Source organism: Macaca nemestrina, chromosome 2 (assembly GCF_043159975.1).
Source record: "Macaca nemestrina isolate mMacNem1 chromosome 2, mMacNem.hap1, whole genome shotgun sequence".
NCBI lineage: Eukaryota > Metazoa > Chordata > Mammalia > Primates > Cercopithecidae > Macaca > Macaca nemestrina.
The window spans coordinates 134,996,821-135,022,869 of record NC_092126.1 but is presented as its reverse complement, the minus strand read 5'-3'; the positions used below and the strand labels follow the sequence as shown (position 1 = coordinate 135,022,869).

Below are 26,049 nucleotides of genomic sequence, written 5' to 3'. Positions count from 1 at the left end.
AGACGGGGTTTCACCATGTTAGCCAGGCTGGTCTCGAACTCCTGACCTCAGGTGATTCACCTGCCTCAGCCTCCCAAAGTCCTGGGATTACAGGCGTGAGCCAGCGCGCCCGGCCTCCTGGCCCCTTCTTATATTTATTTCAGATTATAGTGTAGATACCACATATCTCAGTAGCCTTCCCTGTGACTCTCTGTCCATCCTTTTCAGGAGCCTTCCTTGCTGCTGTCATGTACCCGACCCCTCCCCCCCAGCCTTGACTTTTCTGCATTTTAATTGTATTTCTCTGTCGTCTTCATGGATCATGGCTTTCCCCCCATTATGTCCCTGGTCTTGGCACCTAGTAGATGCACACTGTGTGATTGCTGAGTGGATATTGGGTGGAAGTTGGTGGGAGGGGGAAATGTCCTCATTTCTCACTTGGTATATTTTTCTTTCTACTCTCATTTGCATATGTGCTGCTCGGCGTGGGTGTCAGAGAGTTAGGTCATCCTTTTGTTCTCAGATGGCAACTGTCGTTGCTGATTATGCTTTGTGACTTACCTGAGTTACTTTGGAGAAAAAAATAAATGTCACAAAAATTTCAATTGACTTGTCAGTGCCAACCTGTTTTGGCTCCTAGAGGCTGAGTGGAGACACAAGACCGACAGGTTTCTGATACACACTGTTCTCAGCATTTTGGGTATGCCTGACTTACTCATTCTTTTGCTAGAACATTTTAGATCTGAAGCTGTTTTCTCGAGGGCAGTCTCACGCTGACATTTTTAGGGCAGCTGGAATAGTGTTTTGTTGCTGTTCTGGGAAATGTGGGGGAAAGGCCCCCTTATATCCTTGTAAAGATGTCCTCAAATCTAACCTTAGTGACAGACGGGGACTATTTCTAATGAGCCGCCAAGTGGTTCTCATCTGATACAATTCTGCAAGGATTCCTGTGGAGTTGCACAAGATGGGCTTTCCCTTGTATTTGGAATGAGAGCATTTAAAGGGGTCAGCCAGTTTCATGCTGGGAAGTCATTCTGCACATATGCTAAGAAATGGATATATGTTTTTTAAAAATGTGAACTCCTTCCCGTCATTGGAAAGGAATGTAAAATGATCTATTTTTCAAAAAGGTGTAGAAATTGATGAGGCAAACAGAAGTCTATGAGTGGTTCATTTATAGGTTAGAAGAGAACATGTTCTGTGTTTCAGACACTCATAATAAGATGAAGAAATGTCCCAAGATAATTGGGGAGATGCATGGAGTTCATAGGGAATGGTATGTGTGTGCTCATGCACTTTCTTTTCTTCTTTCTTCCTTTCTGTCTTTGTCTGCCTGTCTCTTTTTCATCTAATTTTATTTTTTAATCCAAAGCTTGTCTGGTCACCTACTTGATTCTTACTTGGAAAACTGTGTCCCAAGAATATCTTGACATGTGTTTGCCTCACTTAACACGGCCCCTTTATGGGAGGCATTGCATTCAGCAGGGACTGGCCCCCACATTTGTGGGCAAGCATTTCAGACTCTGGAGAGAACAAAGCATTTGCTTACATCCCAGTGCAGCTGGTCAGCACCTTTATAGAGATTTAGCAGCAAGCGAACAACACTTTGTCATTTAAAGTACTTGTTCCACAATATCATTCTTGTGTAAACACACTGGAGGAAGAATTGAGTGTTTGGTTTGTTTCTTTGAGGCATGCCAAAGACTGAGTTTTGAATTTTGTGTGTGTGTGTGGGGAAAGGAGTAAAAATAAAGTGACCCCTACTTAGGTAAATATGAAGATCTGTTGCATGGAACCAGAGAAATGATGGGAAGACAATGCCCAGGAAGGTGGGGTGAGTGAGTAGAGATGGGGCCTTCGAAAATGGTCTGTGCCTTCCCAAGAGAATGCTAATATACTTCTCAGATAGTTAGGAGGCTCTGTGCTTTGGTATTTGAGATAGGAAGAGACAGGTTAGAGGTGGCTGATCTTCATGGCAGAGAATAGGACTTAACATGAAATCTAATGTATAGTACTTTTCTGTGATGATGTACTGCTATGTAAAGTCTCCTCAGTTTTGCCTTTCATGGTATCCCCAGCATTCTAGGCAGCTCACGCAACTGCCGGCTCATACATTGTTTTATTATTTATTTATTTAGTTTGTTAGTTTTGAGATGGAGTCTTGCTGTGTTGTCCAGGATGGAGTGCAGTGGTGCAATCTCGGCTCACTGCAACCTCCGCCTCCTGGGTTCCAGTGATTCTCCTGCCTGGGCCTCCCGAGTAGCTGGGATTATAGGCGCCTGCCACCATATCTGGCTAATTTTTGTATTTTTAATAGAGATGGAGTGTTGGCCAGGCTGGTCTCGAATTCCTGACCTCAGGTGATCCGCCTGCCTCGGCCTCCCAAAGTGCTGGGATTATAGGCGTGAGCCACCGCACCTGGCCTCACACATTATTTTATCCCCTGCTATGTAACCACTTTTATCTATGCAGGAGCCTTGCCAGTTCTTTCTCCTCATTGTGTCCTCTGATGCTTTGCATAGTGTCTGGCATCTTGTTAGAAGTTCATCAAATGTATATAGAATTACTTATAAGGTCACAGAGTAATGGAGAATGTATTAGCTAAGGAAATGCTAGCTGCTGTCACAAATAAACCTACAAATGTTTAATGACTCAAACCCAATAGGTATTTTCCTCCAGACTGACAGGGCCTCTCTTGCAAGCATTGTTTCAGGCACCCTTTTTTCTTACATTTTATGGTGCCACCATCTTCTGCATGTGTTTTCTAAGTGTGCCAACTTGGAAAAAGAGCAAGGGTCATGTAAGTAAAATTGTATGGACCTGTCGTGGAAGTAGTATATGTCACTTCACAAACACTCCATCGAAACAGTTGAAAGTGTTCACAAAAGAGGGAGAACAGAGGCCAAAAGTTATTTGTGAACTTATGCTGTCTTTTGGAATTAGATGATAATTCCCTAGAGGGCAAGGATAGTGCTTTCTATATATTCTTTTATCTTTCTTGGTGTTTCTCACATTTCTAAACAAATAAGCATGGGGAGATTTTTGGTTGATTGACCTTGAGCTTGCATTTTCTCATCTGTAGAAGAATTCTGTTTGCCTAACAAGGGTAGGAATTTGGAGTCAGGGAATCTTTTTGCTGCCGGTGATCTGATGAGATCATTTGGTCCAGCTGGGGCTGTTTGTATTAATTAAGTTTCTTAGAGTTCTTAGAGAGATGCATGTGCTTAGACAAAATTCAAACAAACAAACAAACACCAACCAACCAACCAAACAAACAAAAACACTGTCAAATGTCCAGCAAGATTTTCTCGGTTTCCCCAAGCAGTTGTTCATTAAGAGGAAAAGCAGAAAGTTTTTCACTGGGAAGGGCTTATTACTCTAATGTTCCATTGGACCATTTCTTGAAAACCTTGTTACTGAGTTGACTTAACATTTGAGATAGCATCCAGTGCACCTGATGTATTTTGAGGGGAGACACTCATATACCATAACAATACTTATAATAATGACACTTACATACCAGCAGAATATGACTGAGGTAAGATGAACAATCGTTTTATGCAGGCAACATTAGATGTAGACACTACCTGGTTAATTTTATCTTTGCAGTGGCCCAGGGAGTTTGTTTTCCCATCTTACAGTTGAGGAGACTGAGGCCTTGAGAGCATGAGTAGCCGGTCTAAGAAAGTAGCTAACGAAATGGAGGAGCTGGAATTTGAACCAGGTAGCTTGCTGAGCCAGTATTCAATAAAAGAGTGTTTTATTTTCTCTCTGGTATGAATATTATACTGAGGATAAAGGAGAAAGAAGTGATATCAGTTCAGTGTTCATGGAATGCCGGCCATTTCTGGGAAGGACTGGACCAAAAATCTCAAGTTGATTGGTCAAGTTTCTGTGTTGGTAGTAAAATAAACATCATTCCACTGACAATTATTATAATAGACATTTCTCTGACTGTTAATAAAGTGGTATAGAATACTACTTGATAATATAATCCCTGTTGCCAGTTTGGCTGCTAAATCCAAGAAACCCCTGGGCAATGGTTAGACAAATACATTCTTGCATTGTTACTTATTTAAGTCATGTCACACATGACTAGACAGTGTTTCCATCATTTGAAAGTATTTGGTTATTGCCTTCTCTTCAATGCTGTGAATCTGTATGGACTTGGACTTGCAGATATGTTGTGATTATCATCTGTGTTTTGCATAGCCACATGTATTTTTTTTGATAGATCACCTTCAGTGTAGGTTAATATTTTTAGCAACAGTAAGGCATAATATTTTAATCCTCTTTTCTGACTTTTTTAAAACTTTGTATTAAAGTATGGGTTGTTTTCTCAGGACCAACTAATGTGGCTGACATCATTTCCAAATTGGAAAGCCATGTTTTTCTCCTACCAATTATGTAGCTATTTAAAATTCACAGGGGGTGAAAGACAAAGCACACACAGTCAGCTCTGACAGGTGAGACACACACTTGGCACTGGGTAGGTGCTTCATATATGGCGTATGTGTCGATTAGCTAAGTGAATGAATGAAAAGAAGAATGAGTCTCCTCTCCTCCCCTCCCCTCCCCTCCCCTCCCATCTTCTCTCGTCTCCTCTCACAGAGTCTTGCTCTGTCGCCCAGGCTGGAGTGCAGTGATATGACCTCTGTAACCTTTGCCTCCCGAGTTCAAGCGATTCTCCTGCCTCAGCCTCCCAAGTAGCTGGGATTGCAGGTGCTCACCACCACACTCAGCTAATTTTTATATTTTTAGTAAAGACGGGGTTTCACCATGTTGGTCAGGCTGATCTTGAACTCCTGACCTCAGGAGATCCACCCCTCGGCCTCCCAAAGTGCTGGGATTACAGGCGTGAGCCACCGCACCCGGCTTACAGCAGAATGAGTCTTATTCTGGTTAGTATATTTCATTTTCTAGAAAATAACCAAGATAAGATATTTTAGGAATGAGATTAGGATACAAAGTATGAGCTCATTTTCCTTTTGGTATAATTGCAAACTTAACACAGATAGTTGCAAGAATAATGCAAGAATTCCCTATGCATCTTAGCCAGATTTACCAATTGATTACACTTGGCTCCATTTGTTTATCATTCTTTTTCTGTCCCTCCTTCTCATACTCTCAGATACACACACATGTGCACATACACACACGTTTGCATATGCTTTTCCTAAATCCTTTGACAGTAAGTTTGAAACCTCAAGCACCTTTACCATAAAATGCTTCAGCGTATATTTCCTAACAAGGCCGTTATTTTAAGTAACTGCAGTACATCAATCAATCGGGAGGTTTAGCATTGGTAGAAGACTGTGACACGATGTTGTCAGTGTCTCTGATCTCTTCTGTAGCTGTTGTTTTGCCCAGTCCAGAATCCAATCCAGGATCATGCACTGTATTTAGTTGTCACTCTCTTTTATAAGTTCGTATTTAATGAACATTTGATTAAACAAAATGTGTTACGGAATCTCAGATGAACGACACTGGCCATTATTCTAACCCATTCTCCTGGCTGCAAACAAAATCATTTCGAAATGTCAGAGACAGAGTGTATTCTGACTCCTGTTCCTTCCTTAAAAAGATGACGGTTTTTGTTTTTTGTTTTGTTTTAGCAACTTTACTTAGTAATCTCTCCCTGGTCTCACTACCCTGGTAGCAGCAGTGTTTTTGCTTGTGTTGAACCAGTAAAGGTGAGCTAGATATAACTTATGTTAAGTGCTGTTTTCTTCACAGTGTTACATTCTTGAGTTACTTTTTTTTCTCTTCTGTAGTCACACAGCACAAAAGTCTCCCTTTCTCCTCCCCCTCCCTCCCTAGACCTCTTTAATTTCACTATGGGACTTTGTAGTAATGTTAGATTGGCTCTGGTAAAGGCATTTTGATGACCCCTGTCTCCGATCATTATAGTAACTAATAAAAGCTTGAAATGACTGTTACCCTGCAAGTGTGATTCCAGTGACTTGCGGCGAGCTCAGCTGTATAAATATGCAGTTTTTTTTTTCTGTGTAAATTTTGATCAAAGGGAAATGCGTATACCATTTAGTTGAACATTTCTTTTAAATTTAATCACATCTTAGTGGAAAACAACAAGCAGAAATAAAATGGCATTGGAACTGTGAGCTTAAGATTCAGAAAGAATGGAGATACTGGTCCACATAGAAGCTTTCCATACCACATTGTGTGAAGCATTCTGGTTAGATGCAGAGGGTATGGGATAGATGGCATGAAAACTAAAGCCACGGTTATATATTCAACAGAAAGGCCTGATATGGTTATGAGAGGGTCTAGAAATGCCAGTTTGTACCGAAGAGAATGGAGGTCTGTCGTAAGATTCACAAACTAAACTTTTGGAGTTAAACTTGAAAGCAGATAGCCTGGCTGTCTTTATGCTGTTTAATTAAAATTTTGACTTCTATAAAAAATGGTAGTTTTAGTATTTTTCTTTTGAGGTTGCCTGCTGTGAGTCTAATTAGTTTTTATTTAATAATAGGTTTGCACCTTTGACTGTTTTTCTTGTCTTAGGGCTGTCTTGTTAGCGAGTGGAAAGGAATGTTGGAAGAGGAGCGATAAAGGATGTTTCAGTCCCTATTGGGCGTGGTGTGAGTGAGATGAATTCTGAGGTTGTGACTGGGCCCAGTGGGCGAGAGCGTTGAGCTGCTCACCTGGGTCGGCTCCATGTGCAGGTCATGGAACTGTGGTGTACGTGCTGGCTATTTGCTGAGTTTAGACAGGTCTGTTTTTTCAACTTGTATGAAGGAGGAGAAAAAAGGTGAAGAGAACATACCCTTCCCAACAGGGGAGAGAGCCTTCACAGAATGTCCACTCCTGAATTCATTCATCTGTTCAATTGTTCAGTCAACAGATATTTACCAAGTGCCTGTTTTGTACATGACACTGTTCCAGGCATGTGGGATAAATCAATGAACAAAACAGACAAAGATCCTGGCCTTGTGGGCACTCATTCTGGGGAGAGAAAGGATGGAGACAGACAGACATAATAAGTAGATGAGTTAGGAGGTTAGAAGGGGTGTGCAGGAGAGGAAAAATCAGGGAATGAGGTTGGCAGTTCTGTGGAGTGAGAGTGGGCTGTGCTTTTGATTGTGACACTAGGTAGTTCTTTTTAGAGGTGCTGTTTGAGCAAGGACTTGAAGGAGGTAAAGGAGTTAGACTTGTAGAGCATTCCAGGCAGAGGGAACAGTTAATCAAAGACTCTGTGGTTGGGGGCAGGTCACGCATAATCGAAGGGCAGTCAGGAGACTGCTGTGGCCAAGAGGAGTGGACTGGGGGAGTGTGGTGGGAGATGGGGCCTGAGAGCCAATTGGGGCCATACCATTAAAGGACTTGGCCTTTGTCAGAGTCAAAAAATATAGAGATAAGTGTCTAAATTCATTATTTTATTTGAGAACCACAGAATTGCAGTTCGAGGCATATGCACAGACCCACTGGAGGAAAGTTTGGGGATTTTATTAGACACAGGTCTATTAGAAATGGAAAGAAAGCTCACTGGCAAGAGAGGAAGCTTAGGGGAGCTGGCAGGCTCTGAACAGTGAGTGGCGGTGATAGGTAAAGCTAGCCTTCAGAGTTGTGGCAGGTCATTTCAGCAGCCATTATGTAAACCTGGTCTTATGGGTACAGCAGGCAGTTTCAGCAGCTGGGCTTGCAGAAAATTACATTCTTGGAGCAATGCTATATGCCCTGAGTGCCTTTATCCTCCAGGCCCTCAGACTCTGATTCAGTTGGGGTGTGACAAAGAATGACCTGTTGCACATCATGAACTTTCACACGTGCTACACCATGACCCCTTTTGTATAATCAACTTTCACACAGTTCTGGTGCCAGAGGTGGAGGTATTGATCTGGTGTAAGTTTTAAAAGGTTCCCTTTTGCTGCTGTGTTGAGAATAGACTATGGGTGGGGTAAGAAAAGGAGCAGGGAGACCTATTAGGAAGCTTGGGGGGAGATGATGATGGCTGTGACCAGGAAGTTGGTAATGAAGGAGAGCAGTAGTAGCTTTTTATATCTGTTTTGAAGGCAGACTCCATGGGATTTCCTAATGGAATAGATGTAGAATTTAAGAGAAAGACACGAGTCAGTATTGACTCAAAGATGATCGGCCTGAGTGTGATGAGAAACATGTAGTTGCCAGGGACTGAGATTGGGAAGGACAAGCTGTGTTGGGGAAGGATGTGGTCAGAGCCTGCCTGAGAGGGAAAATCATGTGGATAGAGCCTGCTTGAGAGGGAAAATCAAGCTCTGGACGTGTTGAGTCTGAGATGTCTAGACATTCCAGAGGACAGTCTGTAGAGGCAGATGGGTACACACATCTGTAGTTGAGGAAAGAGGTATGGGCCAGGCTGGGAGCCCGGGGAGTTGGGAATGCCTGGTAAGTGTTACTGGAGCAGGCTATTTTCACGTTCCCCTAAAACTGACTTTACTGGTATCTCAGGGGCTCAGTTTAACTCTTGAGGATATCGTTTCCTGGGTATTAGGCATTAGTGCTTGAGCTGTAGGGCTGGCGTGCTGGTTCTGTGAACCCAAAGGAAGCTCTCAGAGTCACAGAAAGTCTGAAATAAACACAGGGGTGGAGATGATGTTTCCTCCCTCATTACTGTGTGTGGGAAGAGATGACGGTACCAGGATGTGGGACAGAATGGAACCGAGAATCCAAGTTGGTTGACTCCCTTTCTGTTCTCTTTCTACTCTACCGGATAGTGACCAGCTGTTGTATGAAGTGGCATTCACAAATGGATAGTCCAGCACCTTTGCTTCTCTCATCCATCTTTTGTCATCCAGGAAAAGTTGGATTGCATGGTAGAAAGAAGACGACTACTATTGCTTTTCTGTCTTAAATATGTACTACTTAAGTATGTCGTGACAGGGGAAAAATAGACTCTTCAGGAACATGCATATGGTGCTTTTGATAACAAGGCAATAAGGTAATAGGTGGAGGAAGGTTAGGAGTTCATTTTTGCATGGGGATTTCTTCCTCTGTGTCTGCAAGAGAGGTGGGATATGGCTCTGGCTTTTTACCTTGCTTACTGGGTGTGTCTACTCTTAAATCTTTTCCTGAGATGGGGCCTAGGCTGTGCTGCCTGTCCCTAGCCGAGATAAGAGGTCATTTAGGGGCCAGGTATATTACCCTACCCTTTGCCAGGCCCTATATCCTGTCTGTAAGGCACCACTGGGAGGCAATATAGCACAGTGTGAACCAGGTTCAACCCTTGGTTCCTCCACTTAATTACTACGTGACCTTGAGCAGGTGACTTCCCATTTCTGAGCCGCGGTTTTCTCATGTATAAAGATGCATTCCTACATCAGAGCTTTGTTGTGAGAAGCCAAATGGGAAAATCTATGTCAAGGGCTGAACACTGCACTTGGCACAAAGTAAATGTTGACTAAATGACAACTATTATTGTCATTGTCATCACCAGCAGTTCCCTCAACTCCTACCTGAGGCTTAGGCCAGTTTTGTTAAGATTAATTTAGTTTCCAAAAAAGATGTGCTAATTGGATTATTACATTTTCATGTGTTTACATCTATATATACATGCATGGCTTCGAAATCTACACAGGAATATATTTATCCATTCAAGTTTCTCTTTTAAAAATCTGTAAGAATTATATTTTTAAGTCATTGAACCATGATGAGATTCTTTTTCAAAAAAGGATTGCTATAAGTGATCATTATGTAGGCCATCAAAATGGAGAATAATGTAGACACAGAGCTAAAAGAAAACCAAAAAAAGGAAGTCAGTGTTAATACAGGGCCACCAGTTGAGTGCATATTTTTATGGCCTGGGTATTTAAAAATATTGGCACTTGCCTACATTGTTTAGGATTGAATGGCACAGACAGAGATGTTTCCGGATTGGGATAAATATTTTTTTTTTAATTAATTCTACAACTCGTAGACTTGTAATCAGGAGTGGCTTATCAGCAGCTTTTCAAAATCTGACATTCCACATGGAATGCCCCAATGGAGGAAATTTAGCACTCTGTGAATGCTTTTACAGTTGAATTCCACACACATGAATTATGACAAGTGAGGCTGACTACACTGTGGTTTGTTGTGTCTGGTCTGGTTCCTACTTTTAAAGTTGCAGTTGCGTTTGGTCATTTGAAGCTTATTTTCACAGTCTGGCCAAGCCAGCAGGGTCCCGGGGCTCTGCAGGGGACATAAACCACCAGCCTTTAAGCCAGAGTGCTCAGTAGATAAGCATTTCAAGACTTCATTGCATCATACAAAAGGGCTTATGGGCTTATTTAACATACACTATTTGACTTAATTTAGATATTTAATGGAAAGAAAAGCCTTTTATTATCACCGAAGGAAAGAACTGCCAAACATTGTGAGGCTCAGTTGAAATATTATAACGGATATACAGAGTGCAAATATATTTCACTGCCTTACATAATGGGGTGTTTAATAATAGTTGTTTCTTTAAATTTAGCACACGTATCTCAGACATTTGCACTTTGTAAATTATAGGCCGTGGTTCAAGAAACTCAATTTTCTTAAAAAAAATTGTTTTAATGAGGTATGTACTGATTTTTTAAAAATGACCTTCAGCTTTGATTTATGTTTATGAGCCCAGATTGGGGAGTTCATGCCAGGAATGAACACTTTCCATCCTGATTTTTTACAAACGTAAATATGAGCAATGGCTGGGTCTGCTGACTCGATTGGACAGAGCTTAGTTGAACGTTGCAGTTGGTAGGCATCGGCACCCTCTGCAGGTTTGGGGGCTGGGAAGAGCAAGGAGCTCACTACAGCACTGGGAGGACAGTACACGTAAGTGTCTAGGGGGAAGCCCTTCCATTGTGCTGCACCTGTGTGCTTTCATTTTCTGAAGTACCTAGGCTGGCTCAGATTGCCCAAGGTCCAAGATCAAGTGATTTTTTTTTTTTTTTTTTTTTTTTTTTAGAGACAGAGTCTTACTCTGTTGCCCAGGCTGGAGTGCAGTGGTATGATCTCAGCTCACTACAATCTCCTCCTCCTGGGTTCAAGCGATTCTCCTGCCTCAGCCTCCCAAGTAGCTGGGATTACAGGCAGGTACCACCACACCTGGCTAATTTTTTGTATTTTTAGTAGAGATGGGGTTTTACCATGTGGGCCAGGCTGGTCAGGTGATACACCCTCCTCAGCCTCCCAAAGTTCTGGGATTACAGGTGTGAGCCACTGTGCATGGCCTGATTCTTTTTATTTATTTATTTTGTGAGACAGAGTCTTGCTCTGTTGTCCAGGCTGGAGTGCAGTAGTGCAGTCTCAGCTCACTACAACCTGCGCCTCCTGGGTTCAAGTGATTCTCCTGCCTCAGCCTCCTTTAAAGAGATAATTAAATTAAAAATGAGATCATTAGGGTGAGCCCAAATCCAGTGTGACTGGTATCCTAATAGGAAGAGGAGATTTGGGAAGACTGTGTGATGACACAGAGGGAAGACGGCCAAAAAGAGAGGCCTCAGGAGAAACCCACCCTGTGGATACCTTGATCTTGGATATTCAGCTTCTAGAGTCGTGAGCAAATATTAATGAATGCCTGTTGTTCAAGCTACCCAGTCCCTCATACTTGGTTACAGCAGCCCTGGCCAACTAATACGGGAGCATACAGTATCAAGAGTCTGTACAAGGGCATGCATCATCTCTGTTCTCTATTAAATACAATGCTTAAATTTGGAAAAATGACAGCAAGAAAACTATTACAAGGAAGAAACCCATACTGATTGGTGAAATCCATATGGAGAGTGGAGCTGTATCAGAAAATGTTGAAGTAGGCCGGGCGCGGTGGCTTACGCCTGTAATCCCAGCACTTTGGGAGGCCGAGGTGGGTGGATCATGAGGTCAGGAGATAGAGACCATCCTGGCTAACATGGTGAAACCCCGTCTCTACTAAAAATACAAAAAATTAGCCGGGCGTGGTGGCCCAGCTACGCGGGAGGCTGAGGCAGGAGAATGGCGTGAACCCGGGAGGCGGAGCTTGCGGTGAGCCGAGATCGCGCCACTGCACTCCAGCCTGGGTGAGAGCGAGACTCCGTCTCAAAAAAAAAAAAAAAAAAGAAAAAGAAAATGTTGAAGTAGTCACCATGGATCAAGTTTATTGAGAAGTCCCAGTGGGCTTAGTGTCACATACACATTTTCCCCTTTTGGCCTTACCACAATCCTGTCAGCTATGAGCTGTTGCCCTCTCCATCTTGTGAGGAAACTGAGGCAAGGAAGTTAAGTGACATCCACAAGATTTCAGAGCCAGCCAGGGTCAGAGCCAGAATTCTGAGGCAGGTATCACTGTGCAGACCTAAGTTGCTTTGACAGCCCTAAGCCCTTGGGAGGTTGGGGGCCAGAGAGGGATGGTTGTAGGATCTATTATGTTAATTGGTTAAAAGACATTGGGACACATTGCCTTAATGATGTTTTGGTCCCCTCTGCAGAGAGAGGCTATAAAACATATTGAGTATGGTGAAGATGTCACTTGTAAAACAATAAGTATCACTAATAATACAGAGCACTCAGGATCTGTTAACCCTAATTCAAGCCCTGTACATACCTGCCTATTTCTAACTCACAGAGGCCCGAGCAGCTTCCTCAGAGCTTCTTGGGGGTCTGCACCCAGGCCATCTGACTCCAGCACCTGGACCTCTAACCACTGGGTAGGCACTGCCTTCCCTCACAAGCCCAGCGCCTGTCTAGCATCTGCTTCTGTCATAGTGAGGGAGAGAGGAGAGATGGTGGCTGCTATTTGAGCTTTTAAAATGGAAAAATGCTTCATCCCCCAAATTTCCTCCCTTTATTACAAAAATGATTTATGATAAATGTAAAGAATCTAAAAACCGAATCAAAGCTAGAATAAACATTATCTATAGTGCCACCCCCTAAAAAGAATTACATCTAGTATTTTTGTCTGCTTTTCTAGTCCTTTTTCCCCCTATAGAAATATACTTAATATAGCCATAAATATACTAATAAGTTTATAGGCAGCAGCACTCATTAGAAAAGAGCAAGGGCTTTGGAATAAGACTTGGTTTAAATCCATTTACTAGTTGTGTGTATTTGGACAAGTTATTTCATTTCCCTCTGTCTCCATTTTCTGTCTGTAAAATGGGGATAATAACACTTCATTGGATTTTGCAGTAGCCTAGTGTATGTAATGTGCTCATTTGTGGCAGCTGGCACACAGTAAGTACTCAAACAACTTTAAAAAGAAGCAGTTTTGGGCTGGGCGCGGTGGCTCACGCCTGTAATCCCAGTACTTTGGAGGCCAGGGCAGGCGGATCACGAGGTCAGGAGATCAAGACCATCCTGGCTAACACAGTGAAACCTCGTCTCTACTAAAAATTAAAAAAAAATTAGCTGGACGTGGTGGCGGGCGCCTGTAGTCCCAGCTACTCGGGAGGCTGAGGCAGGAGAATGGCGTGAACCCGGGAGGTGGAGCTTGCAGTGAGCCGAGGTCGTGCCACTGCACTCCAGCCTGGACGACCGAGCGAGACTCCATCTCAAAAAAAAAAAGCAGTTTCACAACATATCATTCAATAGACATTTGGTAAGCAGGTATGATTTGGGAATCACGTTTCCTTCTATGCCCTTGTTTCTTTTTACAATACTTTTTAATGGTTGCATAGTATTTCATTATATGAATCAGAAATAGTTTTTAACTGACATTTATTTTTCTGTTTTCATATACTAGATAATGCTATGATGTATTCCTTTGTGACCTTGTAGTTGAATTTACCCCAGTGATTACTGTTTTGTTAAAAGCATGCATTCCTGTTCAGTCCTTACTCTTTGGAAGGGATTCTAAGTCTTGTTGAAGCCAATCACCACCCCACTGGAAAGGCGGTGTCAGTTTACCCTGGGCCTGGCTGTGCATGAGAGTACCTGTTTCTATTTGTGAAACTTTGATGTAAAATTAGATCAGTGGGCATGAAAGAAAACTGGGGCATAATTAAGTTCTATGGTTTGCTGACCCAAATCTGGTATCATGAAGGACTGGCAGCAAGTCGCACATTTGAGAGAGGAGAGAGCAGTCGGGGACACTGTTGTTGAGTTAGTTGTGTGGTCCAAACAAAGATGAGAACAGCCGCTCTCAGGTGTGTAGCCCTTGCTGGTTGGCTAGGCATTGAGCACAGTGCTCTCCAGTTGGATAACTTAATCCCAGCAATGCTTGGAGGTAGGGACTTTCATTAGCCACGTTTTATAGAAGCAGAAATGGAGGTTTAGAGAAACTGTAATTTGTGCAGAATTACAAGGCTACTCTATGGCAATGTTGGGAGCTGAACCCAGGTGTCCTGATGTTCAGCTTTCTGCTCGTGTCCTAGGATATTAGAAATGGAGGTGGAAATCTGGACGCAAGAGCCAGCACTGAGCCTAAGTCAAGGGCAGACATGGTAGCTGGTTGGTACTGGGGGAAGGACGCTATGGAACCCCTTAGTTGGAAAAGTTACCACCTAGTTGGGAAAGAAAACCTGGGGCTTTGGTGAACACAGGAAGGTGAGGAGGGGGAGCCAGTATAGGGAGAGTGTGCGGATTCAAATGGTAGATACACGGCCATGGAGACAGGAGACGTAAGACCACCACTTTCCCTGTTTCAAGGTTTACATGCATTATCCCACTTAATCTTCAAACCACTCCATGATATAGGAAGTATCATTACCTTTTTTTTGCAACTGATGAAACAGAGGCCCAGAAAGCTTAAACAGGGTTGGACCACGAGTCGCATGGCCAGGATCGGATGCCAGGCGGCCAATTCCCAACACTCTGCCAAAGCCAACCACGAACTAGGACTCTCCACAGTGGAGAGTTTGCAACCTGGGATATATTTGTTGGAAGTGATTGCTCCCTCCTTTTGAACTTTGCAGCAATTATTGTCTGCAGAATTCATCTGGCAATTAATCATGTACTCCCTGTGACAAGGCTCTTATTGTTGTCTTGAAATGTTATTTAAATCGCACATTGTTATTTAACTTCTCGCCCTGAGAGGCAGACTGTGCCTGGGTATCCCCCACCTCACCCAATGCATGTGTACCACAGTGCAATAAATGTTTGATTTAATTTCATTTGAGAGGCTTCCGGGTGGAAGTGATAATCTCATCCTTTAGACTTTAGATAGGTGACATTCGTGGAGAGGAAGAAGTAGGAGAGGAAGGGGGACGATGCCCACAGTTGTGATTCAGAAGACAATGGGAGAATTGAAGGGAGACAGAGAGAGGAATAGAAAGCATCCCTCCGGCCGGGCGCGGTGGCTCAAGCCTGTAATCCCAGCACTTTGGGAGGCCGAGACGGGCGGATCACGAGGTCAGGAGATCGAGACCATCCTGGCTAACCCGGTGAAACCCCATCTCTACTAAAAAATACAAAAAACTAGCCGGGCGAGGTGGCGGGCGCCTGTAGTCCCAGCTACTCGGAAGGCTGAGGCAGGAGAATGGCGTAAACCCAGGAGGCGGAGCTTGCAGTGAGCTGAGATCCGGCCACTGCGAGACTCCGTCTCAAAAAAAAAAAAAAAAAAAAGCATCCCTCCTCAGGGCTGGGCGCAGTGGCTCACGCCTGCAGATAATGAGGTCAGGAGATCGAAACCATCCTGGCTGACACAGTGAAACCCTTTTTCTACTAAAAATACAAAAATTCAGCCTGGCGTAGCGGCATGTGCCTGTAATTCCAGCTACTCTGGAGGCTGAGGCAGGAGAATCGCTTGAACCTGGGAGGGGAGGCGGAGGTTGCAGTGAGCCAAGATGGCGCCACTGCACTCCAGCCTGGGTGACGGAGTGAGACTCCATCTCAAAAAAAAAAAAAAAAGAAAGCATCCTTCTTCTACAGTCTAATAGGAGGACTGAGTGCATGCCTCGTATACTATCATAAACCCCCTCCCTGTCTCCTTTCTTGGGGGAGATGTCCCGTGTCATTTCCAGGTTGCACTACCAGGGGTGACTTGGCTCCTTGCTTTTCTGCTTCCTGGATTTGGCTGACTTCAAGCAAGAAGCCAAGGGATTTAGACAGTGGGAGTCAATGTGGAGTTTTGAGTAGAATTATAACTCTGTATTCCCAGTTTGGCTTTATTTTGGGAACCCTTCCAAACACTTTTCCTGTTTGAGCTGTTGGAAAAATGTTACTCAGTAGTGTTCAGTGGTGGTTAAGGGACGAGGCTGGAGTTTCAGAAAGATGTGGCTCTGTCACTAACTGTGGTCTCGGGTAAAGGACTTCCCTTCACCAGCCTTGGTTCCTTTATCTGTAAGATAATAGTATTTACTCTTGCCACTGTTACAAGGCTTACTAAGAGGGTGGATGGAAATGCTATGGGCAGAGGACCTCATGTGCAGTGCAGCACGGGCTTCACACATGTTACTTGGTCTTAGAACTGGATGTACCCAGGAGGATATCCAAAAGTCCTACGACTGCACTGAACACCAGGATGAAGAACCAGTGTGTTCCTTTCCTTTCTCATATTTGCAACAGAAATGTCACCACTTGGGCTCCGTGACACTTTTCTTGATGACATTGTCCTGATCATCAGCTCTTTCCGTGGCCCCTCGAGACATTTCCAAACTGCATCATTCCACACCCTGGAATGTGCACGTTTCCTTTGTCAGAAGGAACTGTGGCCATCAGACATTGGACAGCTCTGAACCGGCTTGTTTTCTTCTTATCTCCTTACTGTTGTGCTGAAGTTTAGTTTTATTTTTTAATGTTGTAAGAATTGTCTGGAAGTTATTCTTCAGTCATTTCATTAGTCATTTACTTTCTTGGTTTTGAAGATTGAGGAAAAATTACTTTGAGGCAGTGGGTCAGATGAGCGTGGCTGGCTGGGTAACCCATTCGCCGCTGAGTCACCTGTCTGTTCAGACAACTAAATGCTGAAGTATGCTTGATGACTAGTCACTGGCCAACGTCATATTAATTTGAAATTTCATTTCTGCTCCTTTTAAGTTGTGGTAGCTTTGGTTCCTTGGTGGGTTTTTTGAAAGTGCTCCAAGTATTGTATTGATTGGATGATGTAGCCTGGAATTCTTGGTTATCCCCCAAAGTGGTTTTGTCAATTTGAGGCATAAAATTATGACATAGTATTGTTCAAAAAGATGGGATTCAAATGCCTTCATTTTATAGGAAGGGAAACTAAGGTTCCGAGAAGCCCACTGACTTGCGAAACATCTCAAACAGTTGTTGGCAAAGCTGGAACGGCGTTGGTCTTCCTGGGAATTTGTGATGTGTACTCACCCCCCCGGGCCTTGTTGCCGTTCTGCTAAAACTACCTGGAAATTATGTATTTTGGTCTTCTTCCTTGATAGGAGAGAATCTGAAAGTCAGGAAGAGTGGCTGCCTCCAAATGCCCTTGGCTCCTTCTCCTGACCTCCTAATGCAGTGTGTCCCCAGAGCATGTTATAACCTTGGAAAACAAGGCTACTTAGTATGTTTGTACTCTGATGCCTATACATTCTGTGCATGATCCAGCCTGAATGATGGATGAGGCTCCATACAGGCTTTCTGTGTCTTCTGCCATTCTCCCCTCCCTACAGTACCATATCTGATGAAATAATAACATCGAGTCACTGAGGAGGTTTACCATAGTTTGGTGCTACAACCTTAATTCGTTTTTGTTTGTTTGTTTGTTTGTTTTTTGAGACAGTCTTGTTCTGTTGCTCAGGCTGGAGTGCAATGGCACTATCTTGGTTCACTGTAACCTCTGCCTCCTGGGTTCAAGTGATTCTCCTGTCTCAGCCTCCCGAGTATCTGAGATTACAGGTGTGTGCTACCACGCCCAGCTATTTTTTTTGTATTTTTAGTAGAGGTGGGGTTTCATCATGTTGAAATTCTGTTTGTTTTTTAACTTAACTTGGGCATAAGCTTAGGAAGATGATTTGGGGGCTGGGGGTATTATTTATTTTATCAAATAATTTGACCTGTATTTTTATTCCTTTAAGTAACTTGTAACTAACTGCAAAGGCCTGTGGTAAGATGGCTTTTGTTTCTAGTTGGAACATGGAGACCAAGAGAACTCTCTAGAAGACAGATTTGGCTCCACTGCTATGGGACTTCACACTTACCTCCACAGAGGGGCTCTTCTGATGCCTCTATATAAACAGCACTTTTAAATCCTACTTCAAGGACCATTGGTTTTCTCTCAAGAGATATGTTCCTCTTTTTTCTTAACTCTTTTGTTATTTTCCTCCTTTTCCAATAACGAAAGGCTTTTCAGTTTTACATTAGAGGCTACTACTTGTTTTTTTTTTTTTTTTTTTCTAATTGTATAGCAGGCAAAAATCATCACAGAAAACAGATCTCAAAAGAATTGCACTTAGTGTTGTGACCTAGTTGGTTTCTTCATTCTTTGAAACATTATTTGATTTTTCCTCCCGTATTAGCTGTTATGTATGCCGGTTACATAACCTTAATTTTTCATGGAAAATATGGATGTCATCAATTAACGAGACTACCCCTGCTGTTGTTATGGACGGCTTCTTCTAGAATGTTTCCACTGGGGAAACTGAGGCCTAGGTTTGATACTGCAGGATTTGCCATTGTAACGTTTTCCTTTTAGTAACATCATCACCATGAGTATAATTCTTGTTCTCATCCAGTAGAGAGCCTTGGTTACCGGCAAACCAGTTCAAACCTTTGAATAGATACATAGGGATCACCTTTCTAGTGTGAAGATGAAAATAATATAATTTGTTTACCACCTTGAGTTGTTTACCACAGGCTGTGAAAAATATGTTTTGAATTTAAAAGTGTGAAAAACAAGTGCGCTAGCTATCAAAAAAGCTCTCCCCTCAAAGTAAACATGTTTATAGAGCAAGACTCAAAACAAAATACTTGATAAGCCCAGCCAATCAAAAGAAAGTAAACATGTTTACCACAAAAGCCTTATAAAGAACCCAGATGGCAGCCAGCTCTCTGTTCACTTGACCATCCTTCCAGGGAGCTGCAGAGGCTCCCCTGGGCCTTGGGGACAGGGCCGCCACTTGCCCTGCTAGCAGGAGACCTGCCTTGTGTGAGCCCTGCTCAGTTAGCTAGACCCAGTTTGCCAGTGGGAAGGGAAGGTTTGTGTTTTCTGCCATTTAATTGAACCATGAATGGAAGGTCTTTGTGAAAATGATCCTGGAGTTCCCATGATTCTTAAAGAGCCACTTGTTATAGATAGGGTGCCAGGTGGGCTTCTGGGGACTCTTCCTGGCTCCCCAAAAGAGCCTTCCCGATGAGCGTCACACCTCCCAACCTTCTGTGTCCCAGGCACTGTCGTGCCACCATCCAGGATATAACTTGCAAATCACAGACCCTGCTTCACTGATCTCACTCTGGTAAAGAAACCAAAGAGCTCGAACAGGAAGTCAGTAGAAAAGACAAGGCCATCTTGAGGGATACTGGAGTTTTCAGGGCACTGGGTGCCACGATGTGAGTCTTAGATGATGTAAAAGACACTGAGTTCAGAAACGGGAAGGTGGATTTTGTGCACTGGGAGGAGCAATGGATTCAAGGTGGTTAGTGGCATGTCTCAGTGTAGTCCAGGAGCAAGTTCAGGAGAAATGACACAGCTCCATGGGAGGTTATTAGTCAGGGGAGAATTTGAGAATTCAGAGTTTTAGAAGTAGAACAGTTCTAAGGGATGACGAGATCCATGTTTCAACCATGCCCTCAGATGTAGAGGAAGTAGTGGCTGTTAACCAGCACTTATTAAGCCTTTACTGTGTAAGGTCAAATATTAACCCAATTTTCAGATGTGGAGGAACCTGATCGAGGTCACAGCTAATAAGGGGCAGAGCTAGGGTTGAACCCAGGCAGTCCATTTAGCAACTCATGATTGTAGCCCCTGTGCTGTGCTGCTTCTTGAGTGGACTGGAAACTTTTAGGATTAAGGAAGTTAAGATAAAACAGGCATATGTTCACTCATTCAACAAATTTTTTTTTTTTTTTTTTTTTTGAGTGCTTTATCCTTATCGGGCCTGATGTAAGCCTTGGCTAGGCTGTTGGAAGCACCATCTTTATGGCTACTGAGGTTGACAGAAGTGACCACACTGCAGGGATCTAGACAGAAATTGTGAACCATATACAGGCTGAGTATTCCTTATCTGAAATGCTTGGGACTGGGAAGTGTTTGTGATTTCTGAATTTTTTTTGTTTTGGATATTGGAATATTTGCATTATGTATACTTAATGGTTGAGTATCCCAAACCTGAAAGTCCCAAATCTGAAATGTTCCAATGAGTATTTTCTTTGTTTTTTTAAAATTTATTTATTTAGTTTATTTTTTCACATTTTTATTTTTTCATTTTTATGGGTACATAGTAGGTATATATATATTAGAGGATACATGAAGTATTTCCATACAAGGCAGGTGGTGCATGGTGCATAATAATCATGTCAGGAGTATCCATCCCTCAAGCATTTGTCCTTTGTGTTATAAACCATCCAATTATACTCTTTTTTTTTTTTTTTTTTTTGAGACAAAGTCTCACTCTGTCGCCCAGGCTGCAGAGACTTGATCTCAGCTCATTACAACCTCTGCCTCCCGGGTTCGAGCAATTCTCCCACCTCAGCCTCCTGAATAGCTGGGATTATAGTCACCCGCCACCACGCCTGGCTAATTTTTGTATTTTTAGTAGAGACAGGGTTTCACCATGTTGGCCAGGCTGGTCTTGAGTTCCTGATCTCAGGTAATCTGCCCATCTCAGCCTACCAAAGTGCTGGGATTACAGGTGTGAGCCACTGTGCCTAGCCATCCTTGACATTTAGAAGTAACTGCCAGTTGGCTGGGCAGGAAGCAGTGATTCCCTTACATGTGACTATGAGTAGAAAGGTTTCCATGGATCTTGGAATCACGGTGGAGGAAGGCGATGGTACTTTCCTTGAGGGTAGGTGACAGGCGAGGTGGGCTGTTGGCAGAGGAACAAGTTGGCTGTAACAGGAATTGAAGAGAGGCCAACTCTTTTTTATTTGCCTGAAGTTGAGAGATGTGGAACTAGTGGCTTCTAGAAAAGGAGAGAGGAGACGTCTTTAAGGGTAAAAAAAAAGGGTAAAAGGCAAGTCTCTCCATTCATCCAGATGATGGTAGTGGAAGGTGGTGGAGAGAGGTGAGCACAAAAGTCCAGGGAAAGGAGGAATGGAGTTTCTTCAACACAGAAGGGAGATTCTGGAGTGTTCTGAAGGGGGCAGGATGATGGTCTGTCTCATCCCGGAAGAGGGGAAGTGATCAGTTAGGTCAGTTGTTCTCTACAGCAGGGTTTGGACATAGAAGGGGGAATGGAGCAGACAGATGCCACGGGAAAAATCTCACTAGCCTGCGAGTTTCAAGCGGAATATTCAGGACATTGTTAGTGAAAAAGAGAGCAATAAATAAATAAACCAAAAAGGGTTTCAGGTTGAGCCTCAGAGCTACAAAAGTACTTACGTAATTCCCCATGTGTTCTAATTAATCCAGCGGGTTTACTTAAAAATTTGTTTTTGAACATAGATACCAGTAAGTCCTCTGGTGAATTGAAAGAAATCTTACTAGTGGAAGATTAATAAAAGGCATAGTGATTGGTTAGTTTTAGGGAACTTCACTGAAACAAAGTCAGTTAAATGGGCTTGCCCAAATCATGGAGATTGGTGTAGTGAAGCATTTGGTTAAATCTGGTGATGTTTTACCACAACTGTATTAGAACCTAGTGCTAAAGACAGATGCTTATTTAGGGTATGTTTGAGTTATTATTATTATTTTAAAAACAGAAGTGTTATTTGTTCTTCTTTTCCTAGCCTATGAATCGAGGTGGATTGGCATTTTATTTATGAGCTGACAAACACATACCTTTTTTTGCAGCTGATGTGCTTTTTTGAACTGGGTTCAGCATTGTCAAAAAGTTATTCACAGGAGTTGGTGATGGAGCCCGCTCCACCCACTTCTGTTCCCTTTCTATTTTGGTGCCATTTGCAACAAAGGAAACTAAGTTTGTAAATTAGAGAAGGATTGAAGCTCTCACAAATGCACTTTTTATAAGGTTGTGTAACAGATTAGACAGAGCGGGCTAACTCTTGCTGTGGCACGTGGGACCCGCGGAAACATCCATGCAAACTCCATGAAGTGGCCCTGGCCCGGGGACTCCCAGGTTTTCTGGCCAATCTGATTTAGCTGCATTTAAAAACATACAGCAATGAAGATGTATATATCTGTATGTCTGTATGTTCCTATGCACATATGTACACTTGTGCATGTTTATACGTGTGTATCTATACATACGTATATTACGTGTGTGTATAAAATTGCCATTTAGCATTCTCAAACCAAGGGAGATCCCGTGGGCAACACATTGAATTTGACTTTTGTATCAGGGTCCCTGATGATTGAAATAGATGGCTTTTAATTCTCCTAGACCAGGGGAGGCAGAGGAGGGCTGAAAGAACCCAGAGAGAGAAGTTGTGTGGAGAGAGCTGCCTGGCAGGGTTGCCACTGGTCAAAGAGAGACTCAGAACCAGAGAAATGAATACCCCATCTTCTCTGGCCTCCTGAGATGAGAACTCCCATTGGCTGGCTGGACAGAGAGCAGCCTTCCAGGACACAGAGCTGGGTGGGGAATAGTGGGTGGAGCCTCTGGAGAAGCAGATGGAAACCATCCAATGCATTTTGTTCTGGAAACAGCTATGTGAGGTAACTGCCATAACTCAACCAGTAACCCGTGGGAGAGGTCAAGGTGGGAAATGAATTCCTTCCTAGATCTTCAGGGTGGGTGTAGAGCATCTAGCTTTAAAGCACTGATTCTCAAAGGATGGTGCCCGGATCGGTAGCATCAGTATCACCTGGGAACTTGCTGGAAATTCTCAGGCCCCATCTTGGACCTACAGAATGCAAAACTGGAGGAGAGGCCCAGCAATCTGTGTTTCACAAACCCCCCTTGGAGATTCTGGTGCTTGGTCAAGATGTCTGTGAGTTGCTGGAGGCTCAGCATATGATGTCAGTTTACTGAGAGGGCCTTTGTTGGCATGCTCAGAAATGCCCGTGATGAGCATGTTGTCCATATCAATCCACTGCTTGAAATTCTGCAGTTCCTCAATCCTCTGTTTTTAGGATAGACATTCTTCAGTAGAAATGGAATACTTGATTACATTTAGGCCATGGAGGCCAATACCCAGTACAGTTCATTCCTTTAATTTTTAAACTCTTCTCTCAGCTATGCAGGCAAGTTCCAGGGCAGACTTTTGGAGGTTGTTTTTGAAAAATAGATGCAAATGCTGTCTGTGCTGTTGTTGTTTTCCTGGTGCCTGGCAGTGTTTGGTAAACAACTTGATTGCTAGGTCCCGGCCTCAGGGAACCACAGCTGCTCTTTCCAGCTCCCTGCAGACTTTTGTACTGAGCAGGGATTGCTTCAGGGAAAAATAAACAGGGGAGAACAAAACAAGAAAACATCACTTGTTGTTTTGTTGCTGCCTCTACCTGTTTTCCTGGAGCTGTTTTGCAACCACAGGCCCTGGGATTTGGGTTCCTTTGCTTTACAAAAACAAGGCAGGCCCGGGTGGCATTCCACGCTTCTCTCTCCATGGCTAGACTGTGGCATTTGGAGTAGCCACAGGACTTGAAAAGCATTGGAAAGGACTTAGTAGCCACTGCCAGAACGCATGCATTTTTAAATATGTAAATTGAATAGGGAGAAAGCTTCATTCTTTCTAATGACCCCCAAGATGGTAATCTGGCTTTTCAAATCTCTAGGAAAACAGATTGAATATGGCACAATTAATGTTTCAGCACTTCTAGGCTTTTCGCTAAAATATTTTAATGGGCTTTTAATTTATTGCAGCTCTTGATTAGCAGGGTTGAGGCAGGGTTACTGCTGACCTCCTGGGCCAAGGTACTTCTGGGGCTGTAGTGAAGTGGAAAAGAACAAAGGTTTGATAGTGTTCTCAGCTGGAGCCTCCCAGGGATGAGCCCCTGGGGGTTCACTGAATAATTCCTTCCCCTAAAGTAGTCAGAGAGCAATGCAGTGTTCTTCAGATCTTTATCAGGGTTACCTGGGGTATCTGGTAGAACAGCAGATTCCTGGAACTTGTTTAAGAATCTCTGGACTATGGAGGGCAGGAACTTGGGCTTCAGGCTGGTGCCCCCCTGCACACTCACATTTGCAGTCCATGGCCTTGGTGATTGATATTGCTACAGTGTAAATAGGTGAGCTGGGGTACAAAGCAAGTAGGGGTACTGCTACATTTTTTAAAAGTGTTTGAGACTTGCGCATTGTTTATTAGTGCATTTACTTTTCACTTACTCTAATTCCTAAGTTCGATATTCCCTCCCTTCTTAAATCAAAAAACTTTCTCCCGGAAATTGTTTCTTTTTGGTCTGAAATAAGACTTTTAGAATGTCCTTAAAGAGAGGTGATAAACTTCTGTTTGTTTGAAAAAACTCCTATTTTACCCCCAGCTTTAAAAGATAGTTTTTCTAGTTATACAATTCTACGTAGGCAGGTTGGGGTTTCTGTCATTTTTTTCTTTTCTTTTTTGTTTTTGCCTCTGCACTGTGGAAAGGATAATTTATTTGGGTATCTATCTTCTGGAATTTTTAAAAATTTCAATTGCTGTATTTCTTTTTTGTCTAGAGTTCAGAACAGTTAAGTATTTTAGTTAGCTATGGGGTTCCATGAAGATGGAATTCAGTCCTATGTCTGTTTAATTCTTAACAACATGTGCACACACACACACACACACACACACACACACACTTCCACACACCACATTGGTGATTCACCCTTTATTTTTAGATATGCCTGGTTACTTTAAAATATTAGAAGTCAAATAAGACAGCACTAATGACCATACACATACAGCATTGTTTTTTTTGTTGTTGTTGTTTTTTCTTGACGGAGTCTTGCTCCGTCACCAGGCTGTAGTGCAGTGGTGCAATCTTGGCTCACTGCAACTTCCGACTCCCTGGTTCAAGCGATTCTCCTGCCTCAGCCTCCCTAGTAGCTGGCGTCACCACACCCAGCTAATTTTTGTAATTTTAGTAGAGATCGGGTTTCACCATGTTGACCAGTGTGGTCTCGATCTCCTGACCTCGTGATCCGCCCACCTCGGCCTTCCAAAGTGCTGGGATTAAAGGCGTGAGCCACCGTATCCAGCCACATAGCGTATTGTTTAACCGATTTATGTATTAGCTAGAAAACTGCTACTCCTCCAGTCCGAATGAAAACGAAACTCCCACAGGAAACCTCCACTAGCTCTCTCCTCATGGCTCTCTTTACTGTTGACTTGCCTACTCCCCACCCCCAAGCCTTCGAGTATGATATTCCGACCTGTGAAATGCGTTTTCCACCCAATCTTCCAATTCCTTCCAAAACCTCAAGATAATGAATTCTTCTGGAAAGCTCTTATCTGCCCAGACACCTACTGGTGCTTTTCTGTGTCACCTGTACTGTTTCTCTGTGCTTCTGAATCACTCTGGAATCCTCAAACTGGAGACAGTGAGTGACCTCATCCATCCTTTGCTACAGGGATTGCAACTTGTTTGTTTTGTTTAAATATAACTTATTTAAAGAGTGAGCTGTCATCTTTGAAAGATTCTGAAATTTTACTAAATAGAAATCTAGATTACTTCCTTTGTTTGTCGAATTGAAAGCTCTTGAGGCTCTTGAGGGTATGTTCCCATGTGGCAGTAATTGGAGGGGGAAGTCCAGTGGCTTCCCCCTTGAAGCTGATAAAGTGAGGATTTCTCAGCTTGCTCTGTTCGTTCCCTCTCCCTATTACCTTACACTTGGCCTCCTTTGCTCATTTGCATTACCTGCCTGTTCCAAAATGTGGCCCATGATTGGTAGTACCAGTATGGTCAGGTAATGCCAAAATTCACTTGAGCAAGCCTGAGTCAGAAGGGTATATCACAAAAACTCAGGACTTTTGTATTAGGGTATTGGCTGGAAAATATAGAGTTCCCATGAGCACAAGCTTTATAGAGTGGAGTCAGGCTACTAAAACTCCCTGTGCCTCAGTTGTCTTATCTGCATATTGAGTTTAATAATATCTGCTGAGAACTTTGTTGTAAGAATAGAATGAAATAACGGTTGTAAAAGACTTAATACCCAGTACACAATGAGTTTTCAACAAATGGCAATTATATTTTTAGAGAGTGCCGAA

The 26,049-nt window shown here is 43.0% G+C and overlaps 1 protein-coding gene across 6 annotated transcripts in view; it reads left to right on the top strand.

Annotated features, from left to right (window-relative positions):
* Positions 1–26,049, top strand: part of LOC105479577 (forkhead box P1) — a 630,259-nt gene that overhangs the window by 60,840 nt on the left and 543,370 nt on the right. The window lies entirely within an intron of this gene.